The 24,566-nt window shown below is 35.1% G+C and overlaps 1 long non-coding RNA gene across 1 annotated transcript in view; it reads right to left on the bottom strand.

Annotated features, from left to right (window-relative positions):
* Positions 1-24,566, bottom strand: part of LOC148225163 (uncharacterized) — a 117,998-nt gene that overhangs the window by 3,628 nt on the left and 89,804 nt on the right. The window contains exon 3 of the long non-coding RNA XR_015799017.1: positions 7,153-7,361. This is a non-coding gene — a long non-coding RNA (uncharacterized LOC148225163). The remainder of the gene's footprint in view (positions 1-7,152; positions 7,362-24,566) is intronic.

Below are 24,566 nucleotides of genomic sequence, written 5' to 3'. Positions count from 1 at the left end.
AATCAAGTCAGGATATTTAAATTACCCTGTGCACTCAGTAAGCCAAAAGGTGGCTTCAATTTCTGTTCAGATCAGCAAAGTACAATTTCCTCTGTCTTCATTTAATTTACTAATGTGTTGAGAGTTGATCTTTTGACTTTTTACCTCAGGTGAGCATAACTAACTCAACATGTTGCAATCTTACTGTGTGCTCTGAGCTGGATTTCTGTGTTTCATTTCAATTCCTGTAAGATGTTAACAATTAAATAAATAAGACTTGTAGATACACAGATATGTTCCCAGTCCATAAGTGAGCTAGGATTCCATTAAGTAAAAACAGCCTGTAAAGATATTTTTCAAATGTGCTCATATCTGTTCCTATTTAGAACTAGACATGCTTCTAACAAAAGAATTTTAAAAATGCATTTAGTTTTTCTTAGGTAGACCAAATAAATTTGGTCCTCATTATATGCAAAGAATAAACATGGACATCCTAAAGAATAAATGGTAACTATACTTCTTTTGAGCATAAATTTTCCAGTGACAATATTAAGGACATTTCATTGTCTCTTCCTTAATTAAGAGGAGCTAACATTCATAAGTGATATGAAATTTACTTTCTCACATTTCTTTAGTCAATTTTATGTTTGACTCATAGTACATTTCATGTTTTTCAGTCTTTTATTTCTTCTTCTTTAAGTCCACGAATCAAAATAGACATCTTTATTTTATTATGTATCTGGAGACTATCAGGTGATCAGAGAACTTCTGACTCCAGCAGGTGCTTATATTTACAATAAACGGATTTTCAGCATTTTTTTAAAGGGAAAGAAAGAAAATAATAAATAGATGTGACCTCTACAACAATTAAAATGCCATTGGATTTAAGAAAGCAAAATGCAGTTGCTTCGTGAACAGTTTTTGTATGTTCTCCTTTTGTTCCAAACTGTTTTTATGCTGGTTTTCAAGTATGATCTTAAAATGAAATTCGTAAATTAAAGGAAAAAAAATAGAATTTTTTCCATATCTCTGGTCCACTTAACTCTAAAAATAAGAGAAGGAAATTATTAATTAGTAAGTAAATTGTCCTCCACTTGTTCAAGAAGGTTAATCTTTAGAAGCAGCCTAACCTAAAGATAGAAGCACACATTTACCCATGAAGGGGTAAAATCCTTACCTTAAAGTTGTTCTGGGCTTACATATATTTTCAGTATAAGGTGGAATTTATCCTTCCTCTGCTGATGGGTAGCATTTATACATGAAACCCATTTAATTTCATTAAGGCTGATGCTGAAAGTAACTGGTGACAGTAACTGCATGACAGTGTGTATGATAAGACAACCTGCCTATCTCTCTGGAACTTGTCTCCTACTTTTAATTTTTGCATTCTCAAAATATCTACCCTTAGCAATTATAACTGTCAAAATTAATGAGTAAAAAATGCCATGAAGACTATGCGTAGGTACTGGTTCTTTTGGGTAAGCAATAATCTTTGTAATTATTTATTAAGTAACTGCTCTGCAGAGAGCTGTTGATCTGAAAAGCAATTCTAAAAGGAAAAAATTGTTAAGGAAGGCTGGTACTTAAAAAGACATGTTAATCACATAAACACGACGTGTCACAGCACAGGAAAAGATTGAGAAATACAATAGGTGTTCATCTTGTTTCAGCTGCAAATTCTTTACTGGCCTCTGCACAAGATGGGACCAAACAGTAGAAATCAGATCCCATTGTTGAGAGGATTGCAACAGAATATTTCAATCTGGGAGAGACAAAATCAAAAAGGCCAAATTGAGAAATAGAGGCATTTTGCAAGCCACACCAGGAATAACAAGGACTGCTTTAGAAGGGCTTTAACAGTATAAGGTAAGAAGTCTGAAGCAAGGGTTGGCCTACTCCCTCTGTGAAACAAAGCTAACTGCAGATGATACTGAAAACAACAAAATGTCACAGTCTTTTTTGAGACAATCTTCCCTAAAAATCCGTTTATGACTAGAGGATTAGTGCAGCTGGTAGTACAAGAAAATGAGCAAGATCTTCAATAGTACAGGGAAGACAAATTTATTGTCAGATAATTGGTATATTAATTAATTGATTATTGGGATAGTTAGGGGTTTGTCAAATCTCTGAGTGAAACCCCTTCCCACTGGCAAAAAGGACTTGGTGCTGCTTCTGGATGCCCCTTAGCCAACTCTGCTCTCCATTGTAGGATCACTGGAACATGAGAACTGCTGGAGGAAGAATGAACTTCAAAAAAACAAACAAACCAAAATCCAAAAGCAGTTGCAAGCAAAGAAGGGATATATTTTCCTTTAGCATAGAAAGCAGAGTAGCATGAGAATTTTAGGTTAGTCACATCTCAATTCTTTTCCCAGCAAAAACCTGATGCAAAGAGTGACTACTTATCAACCTGGAAAATAAAAAATAGATAAATAAGAATAAGATGGATTTTTCATGAATAATCATATAAAATAATGGACTTTTATTCTTCATCAGATTTTGCTAATGGGAAACAAGTAGGAGATTTCCTGGAGTAGTAGGGCTTTGATACCACCTTGACAAGCCAGAACAACAGCTTTACAGCCAGGACAGCAAAGCCTCTGAAATTTGTGCAACACAGGTTAGACAATCATATGCAAGAAATAATATATCAATTCTCTATGAAAATAAAATAAAATTTTCAGATAGGGCTCTGCAGAATCAAACTGCATCCACTTCTGTCCTATACTTTCACTAATGCAGTGCATGATATAACAGAAAATTATCTTGTCAAATTTTTAAAATTTCAAAACAACATCAGATCAGGATAATAAGCCTATTGGAGGACAAGATTAGAATGCCAAAGGACAATTCTTGATATACTCAAGAAACGTCTGAAAATCAATCAGAAAGTGTGACATTAAAATCAGTTGCACAATAAAGGACATGGGAACAACCAGTTAGAGATAATTTCTGAAAATCATCTAGATTTAGAAGACAGCACAAGCTGAATAAAGAAGTATTGATCTTATAAAAAAATAAGTTTATCTACAAAAACTCCCAAATCTTCAGTTTTAATTTTGCTTTGTGAAGGCTTCAGCTAGAGAGACATGCAATTTTGGGGAATTCATTCCCAGAAAAGATGCTTTCTGCTTAGGACAAGACCCTCAGAGACCGATAAGAATGCTCTGATATAAAAAAGATGATTTCCAGAGAAATCTCTCTAGATCTCTTTTAATTTATTTGAAATATGTCAAGAATGAAAAATAGAATGATGATATTTTTTTAAGTATATTTTTTAGGTATAAAGAGCTACTACAAAGGAGAAGGCAACATCTGTTTTCAACAACACTTCTGAACAGAACAAGAAATGATGTATTTAAACATCAAGCACAAATCCAGACAGTGGAAAACATCACTGTGACGGGGTAGTGAGGAACTGGTATGAATCGATGGAGGACTTGAGGAGTTTTGTTGTTGAAATTCTTTTAAGAACTAGTTAGGCAGCAAAGAATGACCCAAATACTGGCTGTCCTATGAGCAGATGAACTGGTGGTTGCCTTGAGCTTGATTTGTATTTCTCTGTGATTTCACCACAAGAAGATTCCATATTTCACATTCATCCCTGCTGGTACAAGGTACAAGGAAAACTAAAGCTTCAAAAGTTTTTGTTTGGACTCAAAGCAGCACTAGATACAAACCAGAGACTTATTCCTAGATGTTGTCCTAAAAATGTCCATAGTAATTACAGTTTGTCTCAGTGAAAACAGCAAAATAACCTAGGACTTGTTAGGACAGGTGATCAAATTATTAAATCTCCACACTACATACAGGTTGGAATTATTCAAGCTCTTATGCATGTATATTCATACATTAGATATATAATGATACCTACATACTTATATGTGTGTGTATAGACATCCTATATGCACAATAATATACTTTGTGTGAATGTAGTTATATCATAAATGTATTGTATATATACCAAGTCAGCATTGTCGAAAATAAAATTCAGAGCACTTAAACTGTCTTCAGCAATTATAAAAGTTACATGAAGAGCATTGTTTTTAACTTAGGCAACTGTATTTTACATGTAAAAATCCTACTCCCCTTCCTCCATTTAGCAGTAAAATTATCTGCAAGCAGGGAAAACATGAACAGTTTATAATCCAACTTGTCATTTGAACATTTTTTATTAATAGCAGAATAAACCTTCTTAGCATTCGGTAATGGTTTAAGACTGATGTGGTAGGTTTTTCCTTTTTAAAACGCAAACTTGATGGGAAATCACAGGTTCCTCTGCCACATGGGAATTAACCACACAAAAATTCAAAGATAAATTTACTCTGAGTCCTGTCAAAACTGCAAATGACAGTAGTTCTTTTGCGTCTTCAAAAGACGAATCCTAGTTTCCCAATAAAATTATTTTTTATCACTCAGTAAGCACTTTAGTGTATTCATTATTGTTATAGAAAGTATAAAGTCTCTCTTTTTTCATGTTCAATACACACTACTCATATTTAGTGAGATAGTATGCATCTGTCTTTGTAGTCAGCATCTACATGTCTGTCAAGCTCAACTTTCCAATGACTTAAAGTTTTCTGAGCTTCCTTTCCTTATCATGCACATTCATAATAATTGACTCACTGATCTACTTGTCATTGAAGAATTCAGACTTAATGCATACACAGAAAACTTAACTCGTTTGTTTTGTTATAGAACTGCATTGTCCAAAAAAATCATCACTTCCTGCAGTCAAATGTACTAGACAAGGATGCTGATATGCTATTTAAACATTTTAAACCAGCAAGGAGATAATGGTTAGCCTGGGAAACAAGGAATGCACATTTGTTTTGTGTCGCTTAGGAGAATTATCCATTGATTCTATGTGGTTTATGTGGAAATGGATCCAAAATCAAACAAAAAATTGCAATTTATAATTTTTGCCAAAAGAAATAATGAGTGATAAAACATTTATTTTCCACGTTATTTAATGTTTTCTCAGACACAAAGAGAAACAGAAGTATTTGCAAAAATGTTGGAAAGTTTCATTTTAAGTCAGCTAAAGATCATTCATGTCACTGTGTTTCCTATTTAATTTAGTGTTACAGATTCAGTCATACCCTCTAACCACCATTAGCAAACTTTTAAACCAGAAGGGAAACCACCTTTTTGCATGGAAGATGTAGTCAAGGAAAACCTTGCTGTAGAAGGGAAAGAGATCTTGATGCAACACAGAAGGGAATGTTTATGCCTATAAACATTAAATTCAGACTAAAGTAAAATTAAGTTTAGTGCGTCAAATAAAAATGTAAAGTATTAAAAATTCATTGAAGTCTACATATTTTTAGGAAATATCCATACATAAACTTATTAGCAAGATTCCTGTGCAAAATTTTGATTTCATAGTGATTGAATTATATTTTGGAAAAAAAATCCAATCAATTGTTCCATAATTTTGAAAGAAAAAATTACTACAGCAGGATCTGCCTAATTTTAACATAAAACAATAAAACACAAAACAATAAAAATAAGATGATGAATGCAGTGAAATCTGAAATCCAAAATCTATGGTTAAAGATAATTAAAACTCCCCCTGAAAACCGGTTAAAGTGAAGGCTATTTCAAATTATCAGAGAGTTGGATCTAAATTGGATAATTTACTAACAATGGAAAATCGTAAACCAGCTGTACTGAGCATCAGAGTTACTGATAGCAATGGAGTCGACCCTGACTCACTCTGCTACAAATGAGAGGGAGAGGAAATGCTTCTTTCCAAACAAGCCTTGCTGCTGTAGAGGAACTGTGAACATAATTACTCCTGTGTTTTTACTAAATGCATCACTGAAGGATCTTCTGAGGCTTAGCTGGAAGTTGCCCAGTTATGCCAGCTACACCATAGTCAGTCACCTGCTTGGCAGCTATCAACACCTGCATGCCCAGATAAAAGACCAGTGAGGAGGTAAAGCTGACCCAGGAATTTTACAAATAAAAAATCTGAGGCACGCCGACATTCTTCAGTTTCAGTGACTTGTGATGTGATATGAAAAGCAGTCACATCCCTCTGTAAACTAGGCCACGGTTTTGAGTCAGCATTCTTCGGGCAGCTTTTATATCTGCTTCTAGCTAGAAATAAAGTTTCAAAGGGCAATTTTACAAGTGAAGTTTTGCAATTGAACTGATAAGACCTATAGGTTTTCAGTGAAATAATCAGAATAGTTAACATAAAAACAACACAGAGAATCTCCTTAGAAGGAAATTGGTTGTGAGAGGAAGAATGTAGTAAAAAATATTAAATTTGGTTTATTAAAAAAGAATCCAGTTGACTTAATTTCCACTTTCTGCTTTGAAATATAAATAGACTATTTTCACTGAATGAGCCATAAACCTTCATCTTGACCATTTCTCAGAGTAAATTTTTATTTCCCTCCACAAACTATGAAAGGGAAATAAAATAGATCTTTTGTATTTACTTTTCACGGTGAGTCATCAGAAAAAGTCAATTTTGAAAATATAAACTGTACAAAAATCAGAAGGGAAAATACAGAGGTTTCAGGCAACCTTTAAGGGAGAAACAGCATTTGTGTGTGTGTGTGTATGTGTGGCTGTTCAGGTAAACATGAAAGGGAAACTTCAAAAGTTTAAGGATAGACAAACCGTCTGAAAATGTATGTCTGCCATTTGTGAATGGAGATCTGTGTACCCCTTGTGCAAAATCAATTGAAACTCACAAATGTGGAGTATGCTTTGGCCCCAGAGCGATTCTAAGCTTATACATTTACTGCACAGAATGGCTATTAATTTCCATCCCTGAAGCTCAATCCCTCTGTGTTGAAACCAAACAACTGTGATAAGATTATGCAGTAATGTTATTACCTGATGTAGATTGGAAAGTGGAAAATAAATTTACCAGTAGAACTGAAAGCATTAGAGGCAGAAATTAATTATCTAAGTTGGAATTTGACTAGGACATGAGGACCTAAATGGCATTAATTCATTAACTACACTAACCAGTTAAAATGTACTTCTCATTTAAAGGCTTCCATTTCTAGAAAAGCCAAGATTTCAAAAGCTTGATAGGGAATTTATTTCTTATTTTACCAGAGAGACAAGAGCCATATGCTGAATCAGCTGAATCAGCTTATAACTCAGAAACTACAAGTTTGGATATCATCAGTGTATTTTGATACCTACAAACAATCTTAGCATGCCCCTGTTGTCTCCATCAATGGCAAATTTCACATTGAGCAAAGGACTGTGAAAGGGAGAAGGCAAAAGCTTGGGATTCACATTGCCTTTCAAGGAAGTGAACTGTTTCCCAACATGGATGGGGAGAGACTCCTTCCAGCAGAGGGGAACACTGCTGCTCTTGCATATGGCACAAGTTCATCATCCCACCTTTCCTGTAAAAGACAATAAAAAAGTATGCACTTAATTATGTTCTGATCTACTTCATGCATGTACTGGCATACGGGTATAATATACAATAGATATATAATCTCTGGGACAAGTTGCCACAACACTTTGAGCCTGAATTTATTTTGAAAGTTTTCACATTAGAGACAAAATCCAAAGATATTAAGGTTCTTTTCATTTATCTGAAACTGTGAAGTGCGTGCTTTCAGGGGTGAAAACGTTCAATCACACCTCAAATGAGCTAATTTAATTTCTGGCTTTATTTCCCAAGCTGGTAGTTTTCTGCAGAAATTCAGTTCTTGATTAATATGCATCATTAATCATTTAAATAAAAGTGGACCCCATGAATTCAAAGAACAAATAATGCCACTTGACTGCTAATTCAGCAAGGTAATTAGAAGACTTCAGACATGCCAGTTGACAGACTATGATTAATAAAAATGAATAAACCTTTCTTGTAGGGTTATTCAATAATAAATTCTAGGTTCTTTCTCCTCATGTATATACACTTAAATTCAGATAAAGGTAATCTTTGTATAAAAGACTTGGGTCTTACAATGAGGGCTTGAAGAAAGTGATACATTTTAAAAACAAGACAACATCAGGGCACCTCTGGCTCTTCTACTCATCAATGAACACTTCTGCACTGAATCTTTCACTCTGAGGTACCTTATTCAAAAAGCGTGCCTATAAATTCTGCTCAGTCCTTATGTAGATATTCCACTGGGCAGTGTCACCAAATCAGCAAAATGTGAAATGAAAAGCACACAAATATGAAGATTTTGAGACAGCTGAACAGGTTTAGTACATGCCCTAATCTGAGGGGACACATTTCCTGTAGGAGCATATTTCTCCATATTCCAGTTACTCATATTTAATTTCATCCTTTGATCATAATTGTGATAGATATTGTGCACCACGAGAGCTCAGTTATGATGTAAGTCCTAAATTCAGAGGGCTAGATCAATTAATTGATTGTACATCCCTCAGTATGTACAGATGACTCAAAGGTGAATATCAACAGCTGAAAACATTAAGGAAAGTTAGGACAGAACTTCCAGACTTAATGAAGGTTATTACTTTCAGATTGTTTCTCGAATGAGACGTCTTTAAATTAAATAGATTGCTCATCAAGCTCAATCCATTGCAATTATAAAGTACCAAAAGTCCCTGACCTCATACAAAAACAGTACCTATTTGTTGAACAGCTTTTAAATAATATATTAAGAACCAAAGTTAATGCAGAGGTCTCTAGTAGCTAAGTCTGAACTTTCATACACTTTTGTCTATCACTCCCTCAACTGATTCTTTGTTCTCATTTGCAGCTCTGGTAATTGGGAAATAAATCTGAAGAGTAGTAAGAGTAGAGTAAAATATAACAAAATGGTGTGCTCACTTGTTGGACTGGATCTCAGAACTGTATTTTCCTGTTGTCTGCTGACAGATGTGTTCTCAGGCAAAATCAAAAATAGCTAGCACAATAAAGTCTGGTCTTTAAAAACTTTTTTGTACTAGATTTGTGATATTTAAGTAATTTTATTTTCTTTTTCAAAAATGTGGTTTGAATACAATGTTTCACTAAGATCCTTTTCTTTTTGCCAGTAAGGAAAACTTGCAGTGCCAAAACAAATACTGTAAGAGACAGAATGAGGTTTTTTTTATAGACGATGCTTAAACTTAATTTTTTAGTCTCTAATTGGAATTTAACAGAAATGTCACACTGGGGAGGGGGAGCTCATTAATTGTCTTTACCTGTTTCCTTGTGAGGAAAATCGAACTGACAATATTTTGCGTGGGATCAACGAAATATACACCTAAGAAAAAAGGTGGAGTGCTTTATTCTGTTGCTAATAGATATTAGTAGGAAACTTAGTAGCAAGACTACTGGTCTTGGAGATGTGTGAAGTTTGTTGTTGCTAAAAAGCAACTTGCTATTCTGTCTCTTATGCAAAAGTACTGACCAGTGGTGCTGAACAAGACTGTCAGCTTCTAAAACCTTGAAATCTGTTCACTTGCTATGAACCAGGAAATTATGACAAATCTACAATCCAAATTAAGATGCATGTACTGTGAGACAGGGAGGGAACTTGGTCTCAGATTACTCAATACCACATAATTACAGCTATTACTGTTCTATTCACAGGATGTAAAACTGCTCGAGTTTGGCTCCAGTGCTGTGGAGAGATCTGAGCACAATATTAACACAGTAAAAAATAATTGATTTCTTGTAGCTCCAAAGAGTGGACTTAAGACAATTGTACACTTTGCCTGTGGGCACAAACTGCTGAAAATTCAACCTCTCTAGTTTTGTCAGCAAAAAATACACTTTGTTTTTCTCTTCTGCAAAGCGCTATATGCCCCAGGCTATCGAACACTGTAACACTGTTTTTCTTAAACTGTTCTAAAAATGGTATTCTTTGGAAGATTGGAACGTTAAACTAGTGAGCAAAGTAAATTCGGATTGAAGAGAGATGGGCCAGGAAAGGAACAAAAAAAATACCCCTAAAACTAAAGAAAGTGAGTGAAATGAACTCAGACAATTGTGGCCATTCCTGAAATCCTTACTCTACCTTTATTTCCTCTGAAAATAAAAATTCCTGCCAGGATGAATATTGAAAAGGATTTCAGGATTGGCCTCAAGATGAGAAAGTGAAGTTACGTGTATGTGACTGAATGCTTTCTTTTAGAAAAGGCCAGAAGTGAGTTTCTTGAATAAATACCATAATTTTCAAAAGAACTAAGCAGCCAAGAGTTCCCTTTGAATCTGAAGTGTGTATTTCAGTTATGTGCCTGAACAGGTACAGTGAAACTCATGTTCGTGTTGTGTAATAATTTCATCATCAATGACTCATGAAACTGATAAAAAAGAAATCAAATAAATTCAAACAACTCAATCACTTACATGAAATTTTTGAAATTCAGCAGAGAAAAAAACGAGCAAATTTCTTTATCCTGTGAAATTTCATCCATTTTTTTCCAAGATCTAGTGGGCTGAAGATTGCCATTTCCATCCCTTACTGCTTGCCAGAAACACAAGGAAGTCACTTGTGCATGGCCTTTCGTATGGAATTTCTCAAAGTTGGAATATGTACCTTGAAATTTCTATAAAGATTTTGTTTGTTAGGTCTTGGTAAGATTCACAGTTTTTGATCCAAAGAGTGGGTGGAAAAATGAACAGGTGTCAATGCAATTAATGTGAATTTCACTGAATTTGGCCTCTTAGGGAAAAGAAGAAATGTCTTTTTTCCAGAAAAGTCCTACTGAGGCACAGATGTCCAGATGTATCAGGAAAGACAAACAGTGGGAACAGTCTCCATTTTCTTGGAAAAGACAATAAAGAAAGACCATATGCAATGTCTGGTGCTTCAGACTCAAAAAAGTACTGGTAAGCCCACAAATCTCTTTCTGGGATGCTTTCTCTTTCTTTCCCAACAGATCATCTTCTTTTATGAAACTTATTACCTTTCCTTATAAGCTTTGCAATTTTTTGGGGTTTTTTTTTTTTTTTTTTTGTACTTTTAAGAGTATATGACTTCCAGTAACTATCACTAATATCCGGATTTCCCCCAGTACCTGTCAGTGTTTTGAATACTTCATTACTTGCTAATCTAGCTAAAATGGACTCAGCTTTATAGTAGGTCAGGCCTCAACAATTGGACAATTGTTTACTTATTAAAACTCTGAAAGGATGAAGAAACGACTGAGAGAAGTTCAAACTTCTTTTCAGAAATATACTTGAGGGTAATTCAAACAAAATACTCTCCCAGAGTCTTCTTCCTAGATGATTAATGTTTGGGTTTAATTGTTTGGTTTTTTGGGTGGGGTGTTTTATTTTGTGTAGTCTGCTAGTTTGTTTGGGGGTTTTTTTTACCGTTGAATACCATGTTCAAGTGTATTTGATCTGAAGTAATAAATACTTTTCTTCCAGATCTTAATTAAATTAAATGCTAGTACATGCAGGAGTGGTGTCTAATTGATTGCAACGGGATCTTCAACCAGAATTGTCACATCATCCTGGCTGAGTCACCTCCCCTGAAATGTCTGTGGCTTTTTATTTAGTTATAGATTTCCTTTTCTTGTAAGGACATCTCTAGCAGAGAGAAGAAAGATTTGATTGCACTCTTAACCAATTCTGCATCAGTCTTTCAAAAAAAAAAAAAAAAGAATAGGAGCAGAATGATTCTTTGCAGCTATCTACCAAATCAGTCTTTCCCATCAATTTTCTTTTATTTGATCCTTAGGTTTGAAGATCGGATTCAACATATTTTATTTAAAAAAAACCCCTTTCCTCAGAAAGCACTTTTTTCTCTTGAACTACTTTTCCTCACACTAGTCTTCCTGACAAAGATTTGATCTCTCTCCCTCTCTAGATCCTTCATCTCTCTGAAGGCTGCTTTTTAATTAAAGAGTTAGTTTGATTTGGATCATTTATTATTATTTGTTTTAATGTTATTGTTTCCACTTTGAATTGATTGCCCCTGTACAGTCTGATCATTTGCTGTGGCACTGAGTGAATTTCTTCTGCTAGTGCCTCAGGACATTCCTGCAAACATAGTGTTGCATTTGATAAAGATTCTCATGATAAAAAACTTTACAACAAAGGAATAACTAATTCTTCCTAAAGCTCAGAAGCGTTAGGAAAATGCATCTTAGCATTAAGATCAGAAAATGCCTCCCTTTTCCCATTTCCAATACTCATTTGCTTAGAAAATAGTTTTTTATTTATTTGGACTTATATGAAAAGCACATTGTCATACAGACAACTGCAACACTCAACAGAACAAATGTGCCTTTGTCACAAGCATTTCTTTGCAGCCACCCTCCTAGCTATTAACAACAGGCTTAAACCACGTGGTACTATTTTAGTCCCAGTGCAATTTTCTTGTTCCTGCAAGAAATACCTTTTACTGCTCAGTTTAAAGTAAATTGACATTTCCAGCCATTCTCTGTTGTAAATGTCTTTCCTTTCATGTTTTTTTACGAAGTTTTTTCATTGAGTTTTCAAAGCAAGAAATGCCTTTGTTTCTTTTGTATTACATCCAGTTGTGCTGATGCTATTGTTTCAGTTCTATAGAACAGTGAAAAGAAGATAGAAATATTCCAGTCCTCAGCCGAAAGAAGATGAGCAGTAATGTCCAGGAACATAAATACTCGAGAATCAGTAGAGAACTTTTCTGTACTCAGACCAAAATAGTCAGTGACATTAACTTCTTATATCTCTAATGATTGTGCATGGCTCTTTTTCCTGTCAAGTGTTCTTTTGAACCTTGGTGTGCATTGAAGCACCCTCCTTGTGAGCTTTTAGCACATCGTGATGGGCTGTGGTTTATTCAGAACTTCCTCAGCTCATGAAATGATTTTGGATGAAAATCTGCTCCCTTCTGCCAAAAGCCTTCCATTCTGAATCAAATAGGACAAAACTTGCCTATCCATTTTCTACATAGTCATTACTGTTCCATTACCTAATGGATATTATCAAAAGAGCTGTAGATCTGCTTGTTACCACAAAAATATCACAGAAATATAGATTTTTAGAGAGAAAAGAAATAGCAAGTGAGTCACTTCTTGGCCACATTATATTATGGTGTTGTGCACAACAGTGTGTTTCCTGTTGCTTTATCTAGCCTGATTTTAGGCATCAAGCATTGCTATTTCCCTGGGGAGATCATTCCACAGTCTATTACATTTCATTGTTTGCAAGCTTTTGCCTTGTGTGCAGTTCAAATGTTCTTACACTGGATCATCCCAGATCACTCCCTGCACCAAGTGTTAAAGTCAATGAATTCCAGGTCCCTTAGAGGATTTTTAATAACTTGTGGGGTTTGAGGGCTAGGTGGTTTGTTTGTTTGTTTGTTTGTTTGTTTGTTTGTTTATCTGTTTGGACTGGTGTTTTTTTGTTTTAAGACAATGGAAGAAAGCAAAAACTACACTAATTTTTAAACTTACATATGCAAATTGTTTTGAATAGTCACTGAAGTACTAGGCCAAAACTGAGATATGGAAGAAGTAAATGTTACAAATTTTAGTTAATTCTTTACTTTTGGTTAGTGGTTTAGTTAGAGAGTCAGGTTCTAGTTTTTCTCAAATGTTGTTTAAATGCTTTCTTTACTGAAATACTGGCCCTGGATTTCATCTGAAGTTACTTTTGCTCACTTAATGTGAACAAGCAATACAGTTTAGATATCTTTTCAATTTTGAGCACTTAATCACTTATATATGTTCATTAAGTCTGAATCTTCATCACAGTGATTGTGTAGGTTGTCCTAAGTATTAATTTTGTGCACTGAAATCAGACAGTTTTGCCACTAGATCTGCCAGAGCAGTACACATACTCATCTCTTCCTAGAGCTTCCACATAGCACAGTACTTCACTGTGAGTCTTCACCGACCTTCTTCAGTTCCTTTGTGCCTCTTGGGGCTGCAATTAACATTTCTTTTATTCTAAAACTGAAGAATTTTCATATATTGGCTCTGAAAAGACTGTTTATTGATGAAACCTTCACATGACCTTGATGTTTTCTGTCTGACATATCATGGTAAATAACACACTACATGGGACTGCAGCATCTATAGAACATTTTAAAAGAGAATGTGAAGGTCTGGAAAGGATTGAGCGAGGAATGATTTCCTCAGATCTCTCTTTACCTGGCTGTTTGGATGAGGGGAGACAAGATTTTAGAATATATGGATATCCAAAGGTTTGGTCTTTTTAGCCAAAGGTATCTCTATAATTGTGAGAAGAGGAGTGACAATTGCCTTCAGCTGGGATCTTCCCCTTGTGACTTTCTCTCATGTACAAGCCACCCAGATATTTCCGTGTTTGTGTTGCAAGCTAGGCATGAGTTTTGTAGTATTTTGGTATCCTCTGTATAACTGCAAGAAAAAATTAAATGTGACTGAACATAGCTGATGTTACTTTTATCAAAGTATTTCTAAAATTGGATTCAGTAGATGCTTATTTTAAGGCAGGTTTATGAATGCACAGTGCCGACTAAAAGCTATTATCAGCAAGAAATGATATAATCAATGTTTGAATCCCACTTCTATATTACCTTTGAATGCTATAGCTATGCCTATCCATGAGGATAAAGTCAAGTAATTCTCTTCCTCTTTTGCTTATTACAGCACTACATAGCAGCAAAGTGTAATGCTGCCTTATTTCTCCAGGGAGCATAAAGACCATTGACTAATGATTTCTTCGGCAGCTTTGCCCATCCTACAACAAACCCAGAAGAAGCAAGCCCTGATTCCTGATGCCACCCCGGCCTCTGGGAAGTTGCTGGGGCCAGGGGAGAAAGCATGGCTGGGTGGTGGGTCAGGGGCAGCCCTGATTGGGTGGACTGGACCATCTAGTGCTGTTTCCTCTTGTGTCCAAAATATTTCCAGGACTAGGCTGTACTTTTCAGGCACACATAATTTCCTGAACCTTAGCTAATAGCCAGCAGCAGCTGAAATCACACTGCTATCTGGCAATTACCTCTACATGTGTTAAGTGTGTGAAGTCCAGCAGACTTTTGACCTTTTGTACCACTGTATTCTGCAGTAGTTTCTTTGGGAAGGCTGACGAATAGAAACCACAAAAGGTAATGCCTTTCCGATGCCCTGAAGTTACAATGAAAAGAAAGTGAAACCATTTTAAAAGTCATTAATGAAGTGATACAGTAATTAAATTCTAATTAACCAAAGAGACAGTTGTTTCTTACTTTCGTGTGCACATGTATAACTTTTGCTGTTGCTCCTAGTTATAAATGTTTCAGTAATGCCACCTCCATATCAATCCACATTTTAGAAAATCTTATTACTGGCAAAAATTTGAGGGGCTCCTGGGGGAGAACAGCAATTAGTGTCTGAGACAGTGACACTAAAACAGTTCAGAAGCAATCTGATAACACAAAGCTAATTTTAGGATTTAATAATTTTCAAAACTTTTGCCCATTAAATCATACTCATACTTTTCAACTGTGATACAACTGTGTTTCTGAGTGGTGAGACTTAGACAGTCCTGTGGGAGCTCCTGCACCTGACATTGGGAGTGAGATCTCCACACTGTAGTTTGGGATTGCAGTAGAGAGGCTCCTTTTCTAGATGTGATTATTTGCATCATGAGGAGACTCCAGTGAAATTTACAACAGCCCTTTGAAATTGCAAAATATGGGGGTGAGAGATTGTTTTTAGGCTGGAATGTCTCACAAGAAACTCCCTGGGGCACAACTTCTGAAGAGGAAGACAAGGCAAAGAAATAAACAAGATGATCTTTTATTCCTTCCAGACCATGTCAATTTACTAAGACTTATTCCTTGTACAGTTATAAAGATAATGTGATTCATATGAAGAACTGACATTCTAACTTCTTCTAAAACTGTGTAACAAATGAGAGATTCTCTGTGTTTTAGGCAATCTGTCTAACTCTGCTGAAAACTGAGATTGGCCAAGCTATGATCAAAATATACCATCTCAAAATTTGCAGCTCCAAAAGGGTTTACAGCAAAAAGTAATGATTTGCTATTAGTTTATTTTCAAAACCCCTCACATATCACTTCCTGCTTAATCTTTTCTTTAATTACAAATTACACATTTAAGATTTAGGACAAGTTATTGAAAATCAATAAGGTTATAAATGTAGAATTGGTAATTATTGCATTACTTGTGCAATATCTTATTTGCATAATTCATTTACTGGCAACTTGCATTTTAATTAACCTAGAATGAGTGCTTCAGTGAAATTGTAATTTACTGTAATAAATTGAAAAAGTTGTCAAATCTTGCACTTAGTCATGCAACTGTGAATTTCATTGTCTATTCAGAAAGATTAAGAATTGTGCAATTAGGAAGATGAATTTAATTCATGATTCTCAATGTATTATATAAAACTTTCTTTATTTCCTGGTAAATTGCATTTAAAACATGGTAACAATCAGAAACATTGACAAATTAATAAGTTTTGCTGACCATATTTTCCTCTACAGGAGTCTAGATAAAGATGCCATGAAATAGAATTACAAGGAAAAAGTTGACTAAGAGGTAGTCACTTTAACACCTCCCCAGATGCTCCAAGCTGACAATGAAAATACAAACATAGGTAACAGAATCCTATCTTTCTGCTGGTTAAACTGTGAATATTAAATGTTTTCTTCTTTTTCTTAGGTAAGCAGAAAGGTTAATGCTAGCCTAGGAAGATAGCTCTGGTAAACTCAATATCAAGATTTTCCAAAACTACGGAATGATTATATGGAAATATTCAACAAAAGTGCACTTAGTTCTTATAGTAAGAAGAAACTTCAGTTCAATTTTTACTGACCTGTTTATGCTGTAGCAGTTGATATGTAAACTGTTATATGTAAAATCAAAAATGCAAATTTTTCTTTCTCAGCTATCTCCTGCTGACAGTCATCCATATATTAATGAATTTTCCCCAAACTTTAATTTGATACCAATGTCCATATTCTTGGAAAGAACTCCTTAATAGTTTCCCCCCACATTTGCATTATAATGTTGTTCCAAATGAGTTTTTAAGGTTCATTTGGAAAACACCAAAAAGGCTACGTTATTGCATTATTGTTATCTGTGCTCTGACATAATCAGTTCTTTCTGAAAACCCATAAAAACAGAATGGCTTTTTAAAAGGCTATCATGGTAGAAGTGTGTCATTTCACTTATGGAATTCCAGAGCTTGTGAATATATTGACATGAATATATAGGTAAAGTTAATTTAAAGAAAGCAGTAGCTTTGTAACCCATAAGATAGGTTTTTGTCACTGGCACAAAAAGGACAGGGAAATAGGAAAATACCATCTTATGTTTTTGCCAGGGGGTGGGGCAAGGGACTCTTTTCTCTCCCTCCTGGGAAGTAAGGTGTTTCTTTATCCAGTCAGCGAAAAGGTGGCTGTGGTTGGGTTAGTCAGGCTCTGCAATAAGCATTTTTACATGGGAATAATTCTCTTTTTGTATACATTTTATCAATATTGTTAGTGTTCATTTCCTTATCTCATTGCTGTTTCCAGAAAATCGTTCTCATCTCAAGCTGCAATTTGCACCCTTTTGTGCCTCCAGTTTCAAACTCCATCCCCAGAAGAGGGAGGGGAAGTAGTGGGAACAACTGAGCATTATCTAGTTTGGGAGAGTCTTGTGGCAGGGAGGGGAAGGGGGCGCTACATTTGGGATTGTCACACCTAAACGGTGACACCATCCATTTCAACCTATCTCCAGTGTGGTGGCTGTGATTTAGACAGAAGATATAATTTAGATTTTTCAAGGCACTTGTATGTCAGTATATATGCCGCAATATGTAATGCAATTTGTCTGCTGCAGTCTTTATGCAGCATGCTGTCTGGCACCACAGCCCCTCTAGACAGAAGGTGCTGACAAATTAAAGAAGAAAGCAACAAGTATTGGATCTTCTGTTTATATTGCTTTTCTCAGAAAAACAAGAGAGCCAATTCAAAAGAGATTTGGTTGCTACTGTGCAAACATAGCTCCTGACCTGAGAGGTAAACTGGAATTTCATAGCTTTAGCACCTCAATAAATTTAAATACAGCACAATCTTTAAGAAGAAAATTTTTTCCACGACGTATCTTCTCATGTTTTCTGCTCAGGTGCGTGTCAATGATATTGTTTTAAAAGCAAGTATGGTGCTTATGTAATTTAAACCTAGTAAATTTGAGGTAGAACTTTTCAGAAAGGAAAAAAAGTATTTCCTAATTGGTTTTCCTTCCTATCAAGAAAATGTTGCTTGAAGCATCAGAGCTAAGAGAGTTCTTAATGTCAAGCTGGCTTACTATGGGACTGTATATTTGACTGGCACAGATTGTGTTGAGGGTGAGGGAGAATATTAAGTTTTTATGCAGTAAGCATCATAAAGTTCTATTTCCTTCTACAGCACCAGATTTTAACAAAACGCTGTAGTGCATGAAAGTGTCATTAACCTCCTGTCTCCAGACTTAAATCCTTATGCTGCAAATGGAAATGCTAACTAAATTTATTTTCCCAATGAGATACAGTGAGTACAATGCACTTGATACATTTACTGACTTCAATATTTGCCTTGATTATCTGAGGCAAAAATATAGGAACAATAGAGACAAATAAAAATAAAACATTATTAGGTACTATTTTTGCTTTAGAAAAAAAACTCGTTTCTGTTCCAAGATTCAGACTTCTGCAATGAAGTACTCACCAGTTCCTGAACAAGTTAATTGAAAACTGCCTTTGATATCTCTGTGATTGCTGCTGCCAGTGCAAGGGTGGCATGCACTTGGCAAATCTACATAACTTGCAAATGAGAAAAGGGGCTAATGTAGATCAAAACTGGGGCTCAGACACATAGCCACAATTAGTATCAATCAACGATTTAGACCCTCCATGCTGAGACACAGTAACTGCGCATGAATTGCTCCCAGATTCCTGAATGTTAAGAACCATATGGCTTAAATTCCTGCCCAGTGAAAAGATTAAACTGTGGCATTACTTGTATGTGTATACAAAGCCCTCTGGGTTAATGAACAAAAGATTATAGCTCAAGGTATCATAATGTGACTGCACTGGAGCCCCCCACGTTGCACTTTCACATACTGTTAAAAAGAGCTTAAACATTTAGCCTGTTTTTTTCACCAATAGCTACAAAAGAAAACTGTGCTGTATAAGCACATAATCTGTTTTCGTAATGTGCCTTGTGACATCTCTTGTAATGGAGATAGTAAATTCTCAATACCAGTTCAGCCCCTTGCACCTCTGAGAATCATGAAAGAGTATCTATTCACATGAGACCATGCACTTCTCTCAGTTCTGCAGAAATTCTGCAGATAACAATGTCTTCTGATAGCATAGGCTGGATACGGATCATTGTGGTGATGATGGGAGTATCTTCAGTGCATTCTCTAGCAATGTGGTTTCTCTTAATGTATGATTTCGTATTTGTATTTTAATTTGAGTGAAACTAGATTTCTTATTTCTTTTGCAGTTTTCCACAGCAAGAACCACTTCTATTGTCCGTGTAACATCTCTTTCTTAAACTCTCCCTACTTATTTCTTAAAGGCTCAATATTTTTATTATATTTCTGTTCCTCGCTTTCTTGTTACTTTACACTGATCAGTCTGTAAAATGGAATTTCAGAGAAAGATGAACTCATTGTTCTTCTATTTTAAAACAGCACTCTGTTCGTAGAATTACTTTAATATCTATCTATATACAGCGATTACCTTTTGGCTACACTCAGTGATTATAGTGGAATTGTGCTGTATTGTAGCTATGGAAATTTCTACCTTTACTGACCACGCTTTTAGTAAAAGAAACTCAAATATATGAACATAAAGGATTTTAGAGTTTAGCTGATATGTATAGGTTTACATAGGAAATATGAAAAATTATTGAGAATAAAAAATATTGATAATACACAGATGTCTCCTAGATTAGAAGAAAAAAGTCCAGATAAACATGACAGAAATATACATTGAAAGAAGAGTTTTTTTCCACTAAGTAGTACAATTGGAAACCCACAGTGTGGACAGCTCTTCTAGAAGAATCTTTCCAAATTAGTTGAATTTTGGCTCAATAGTGTCACTAGCACTGGTTATTACAGCTTTGATAAACAGATCTATTTGAATTAATAGCTCAAGAACCGTTTTCAGATGGAAAGTTTTTGCGCTTTTCAGATATATGCCTAAGTGCACGTATTGCATGAGCAAAAAGTGAAACTGAAAAGCTAAATCTTCTGAACCATCACCTTACTTTGGAGTGAAATCAATTTCTTTAACCTGTGAAAGCACAATTAATTACCACATGAAAACTTCTAAGCACATGTTTGCAAAATCTAGTAAAAAGTTCATATAAAAATTGCTTCTTTTCTGAGTGACACTCTTCTTCCCCTTGGTATCTTGAATACTAAAGGTAGTGCTCAGGCACAATTACAAACTTATGGTAGGAATTAAAACTGAAAAAAGGTTCATAGTAAGTAAATTAATTAGTCTTTGTTTGGGGGTAAAACTGCTTGTCGAGAGTGGAAAGAGATAGACCATGCCTGGATTTCAGGGTGTTTTTGTTTCCATGGGGCTGAGCATGTCAGAAATTTATATGTAATAATATGGGTGGTTTGGGGATTAGAAGGAAATCTGAAAAAAAACGTAAATGCCTGAAACATAAAGAACTATTAAACTCTATAGTTATCAATGTTTCAAATCTATGTAAAATCTCTTAAAAGTTAAGAAACTAATCTGTACATTAGAAGTCAGGGTTTTGTTTGCAGCCAAGTCCTGCACATCTGTCAAAAAGTAAAGTCAGTTTGGAACAGCAACATTGGGATATAGTTTGGCATAAAATTGGATGAATTATTAATTTTTATTAGAAAGAGATTGCTTGTTTAAATGGTTGCTGTCCAGCTTCAGTTGTTTCCTAAAATGAGCAGATAATATCTTCTTGGAAACAGAAAAAGCTTAGTATATTTTGATTTGCAAGTACAGCATTTAAGAATTTGGATCATTGTCTATGTTTGCTTCTTTCAAGAACTTTTATTTATATGAAGATCAATGAATGGCAATATTCATTGCTAGTAAGCTGACGTTTCTGTTTCAAGGGCTTCAGTTCTTTCAGCAATGTTAGTGGTAGTCTGAAACTTCGAGATCTCAAAATGGGAGGAATCTTGGACAATTTTGATGCTGCAACTGTATGGCTGATCTCTGAGCTCTCTCCTTCCCTCCCTGCCTCATCATGGTCACTGTTAATGTATCCAGTGTATTATTTCCTGTTCCAGAGAGAGACCAGAAGATGGCTTGGCCTAGAGCATACTATGGAGAAGTTTCTGGACTTCTAAAACTTATTCCACCATTGCAGCAGCCCCTGAAAAGTCCACAGTAAAACACAAAACATCACTGAATATTCCAGAAGTTGATGTCAAAAGAAGAAGGCCCCTGATTTGTACACATGCTGCATTTGATGCTTTTGTTTTAATTACAACAATTTAAAGAAGGTTTAACTTGAATAAGGAAGCATTTAGTAAGATTTATTATCTCCAAAGAATTGTATCTTATAGGCAAGGTGATTTTATTTTTCTTTCAACTAATGACCTTGCAGATACTTTTCATTAACTTCTGTTACTTTGAATCATGCCCAGGATAAACAGCAAGAAATCAAATCTGGCTAAACATCATATGTATTATGCTTCAGCTATAATCTTTGATATACATGAATCCATTGCATTCTGTAATTTTAAAATGCACTATTTTAGGCTATTTTCTTAAGAATAAAAAGTTACATTTATGAGAAACTGAATCATCTGAATACCACTAGAGGAATTAGTTAATCTACAGCTGCCTCTTTGTAAAACATCAACTGATGTGAACAAAAAGTAATAAGGGCTTTCTATTTCAGATGTCTATGTAGTGTGTGAGAATGGAATATTTATAGAGTTTTAATATGTGTTAAATAAAAAGTCCTTAGGAAGAAATTTGTTTAATTGTGGAGAGTATCTTTACCTATATCCTTTAGCACATAAATGCTGTAACAAGTTGAGAGGCAAATAAGGGAAATGTTCTTTGTTTTCTAATAATTTTTAAGAACTCATAGCAGTACAACTTTTTGGGTTATGTGAAAATCATAATGACGGGTAGTTTTCATGCACAGAGCATTCAACTTAGTTATTTAAAAGTTATTAAACATTGGATGTTTGGAAGGAAGACATGCAGACAAGTCACCAGATAATGCAGGCCAGCCTATGGACTCAAGCTTCCTGAAGAGCTTGATCAGTGTTTCTGGTAGTGAAGGATCTGGACTTTACAAGGTGTGCAAGCTCAAGGTGTTAGCCACAACCTTCCTCACCCAGAGTAAAGGGCTTATTATATCTGGTGCTTTTGCAAGAGTAGATCAGGAGAGAAACCGAGAGTCTGAATAAAAACCTTTTACTTTTGTCCCACAACAATTTTTCAAGAAAATAAATTTTAATGATACTGCATAAATGTCCCCCCTAAATATATGTTCTATGTCAGCCAGTCTATTAAAAAAATCTCCCTCTGCTCAATTTCCCTCTTTCTACTATTTAGTGAGATGCTTTACCCATAAAACAGAGCTCTTATACAGTAACTTTGTGTAGCTTCAGCTGACAAAACCAAAAAATTATGTTGCTAAGTTCTTAAATTCAATGTTAAAAACCTGTAGTTTACATTAAACACCCCAAAGTACCATGGCATGTTGTTTCTTAGCATGATATTAATGGTTTTTGTTTGTGAGTTACCAGGAGAACAGAGAACTGAGTTCTCTCAGCAACCATTATGAGTAATGCCTCATTTTCTGACCCATCAAAAGGCAAGGGGCAAGGTACAGAACTGAGTTTCTTTGGACATTTAAAATCCCATTTTAAGGCAGGATATCATTAAGTCTGTAAAGAATAGACATAATGATAAAGCAACCAAAAGGATAATGAGTGGACGCATAATCTCTCCTTGCCTCATCTAGAGGAGCACTGTCAGAATGTGCAAAACAAGAAAAGTTGCATTTTCAATACCCAGAAAATGTAATGTCAGCCAGGTCAATCACAACTCTGCCTTTAATTAGATGAAATGCCTTTAATTGAAAGCCACCTGCACATAGGTGAGCATACATATGAAGCCTGCTCAGTTCCCAGCAGGTAATCTATTCTGTGAAAAGTACATTTCAGTTAGAAAGGAAAGGCCCTACAATGCATCTATTGTGAAGTGTAGCTAATGTGTCATTCATGTACAGTCATAAACAGCTTTAAAAGCACATTGATTCTGTTTATTTTCATTTGAACATACAGTTATTTCTTGAAATAACTGGGAAACAGCAATCAAGAGAAAGCAGTTGATTAGCAATTTAAAGCAAAGCAAAATGGAAACATTTTTCATATACTGTCAAGATTTATTCTAAGTGCCTCCTGTTAAAACAGTATTGCTTACAGTAGCAGGCTGCAGTGATTCACTGCCATATTAATATGCATTGCTGAGTACAAGCAAAATCTATATTCAGTTACATAAGATTTCAATGTTTTACTGTTGATGGTCTTTTTTTTGAACATAAGCTTTTTGTTGCACATGACATCATAGCCCATTAAAACATGAAACTTCTTGGACCAATGTCAGACACATCCCCAAGGTCAATGAAATTATTCAAACTTGAAGTCAGATAGAAGGCAGGGGAATAAAGCACTCAAGAGCTTGAGGTATTTTGAGGACTTGGGCATCTTCTCTGACTCATTTTCTGACTGCATACTTTCCAGATTTCAACTTCTCATTTGTGACACTAAAAATTTAATTTAAAATAATTCTCATGTATGTGGTGTGTATGTGTTTATATAAATGTACACCCATGTAAGAGTAGACTAAAAAGGAAATATGTAAAAATGTAGTAATTTAGAAGGCTATGTCAAGAAATTTCAGGGTGGCCATTTCAGGGTTTGATTTCTATCTGTTGAACAAATGGCAATTGTTGGAAAATATGATTTTTAAATCTAGGTATTCTATATTATTTATAGAGGCCCTTATAAGTAGGAAGATACTTCAAAATATATTTATTGTGTAAAAAATTGGTTTTATTTTTGAAATTAATGGTTATTTTTTAGGTGCAACTTCTAGTTAAACTATCTTCAGCTGTGTGCCAATCAGCTCTCCTGAGCCACTTTAAAATCTGGGTTGTCTTTTCCCAAAATCTGGTGTGTACAGCAAAAAGTGACACGGAAGATGATTTAAGAAGCACCATTTTCAAATCATAACAGATAATTGCACTCTGAGGATAGTGTGATATTTTCCATTTCATGAATGATATATGAAACTAAGGCTTTGCTATGTTTCTTGATTAAATAGTTTTCCGAGTAAATTGAAGATGTCTCAGTACACTGTCAGATAAATATCTTTTTACTATCCATATTTTATGTTGATAAATGCCTTTAAAACTATTCCTTGGAAAGCACTTCATTTCTATACTAATTGTAGCCATCTTTCTCTTTTGGAAAGGATTACCATAGTTGGTCAAAGAACCCTCACATACAGATGTTATATCAGTTGGAATCTAGGTCCTTCTTATGCTCATAAATATTTGTAATTGGTAAAATGAATAAACAGTTCCACTCTGCTTTCACGCTTGGAGCTGGCAGGATAGTTAAAGCTTCACTATGTGGGACTGTACAATCCTAATGTGCTTTCTATCATCTGAGATGATAAGGCAGAATTATCTGTCCAGCATCATGGTAAT

This window comes from Sturnus vulgaris, chromosome 1 (assembly GCF_052056855.1).
Source record: "Sturnus vulgaris isolate bStuVul1 chromosome 1, bStuVul1.hap1, whole genome shotgun sequence".
Lineage (NCBI taxonomy): Eukaryota > Metazoa > Chordata > Aves > Passeriformes > Sturnidae > Sturnus > Sturnus vulgaris.
The sequence above is the reverse complement of the archived record's forward strand: the minus strand, read 5'-3'. Positions and strand labels throughout refer to the sequence as shown.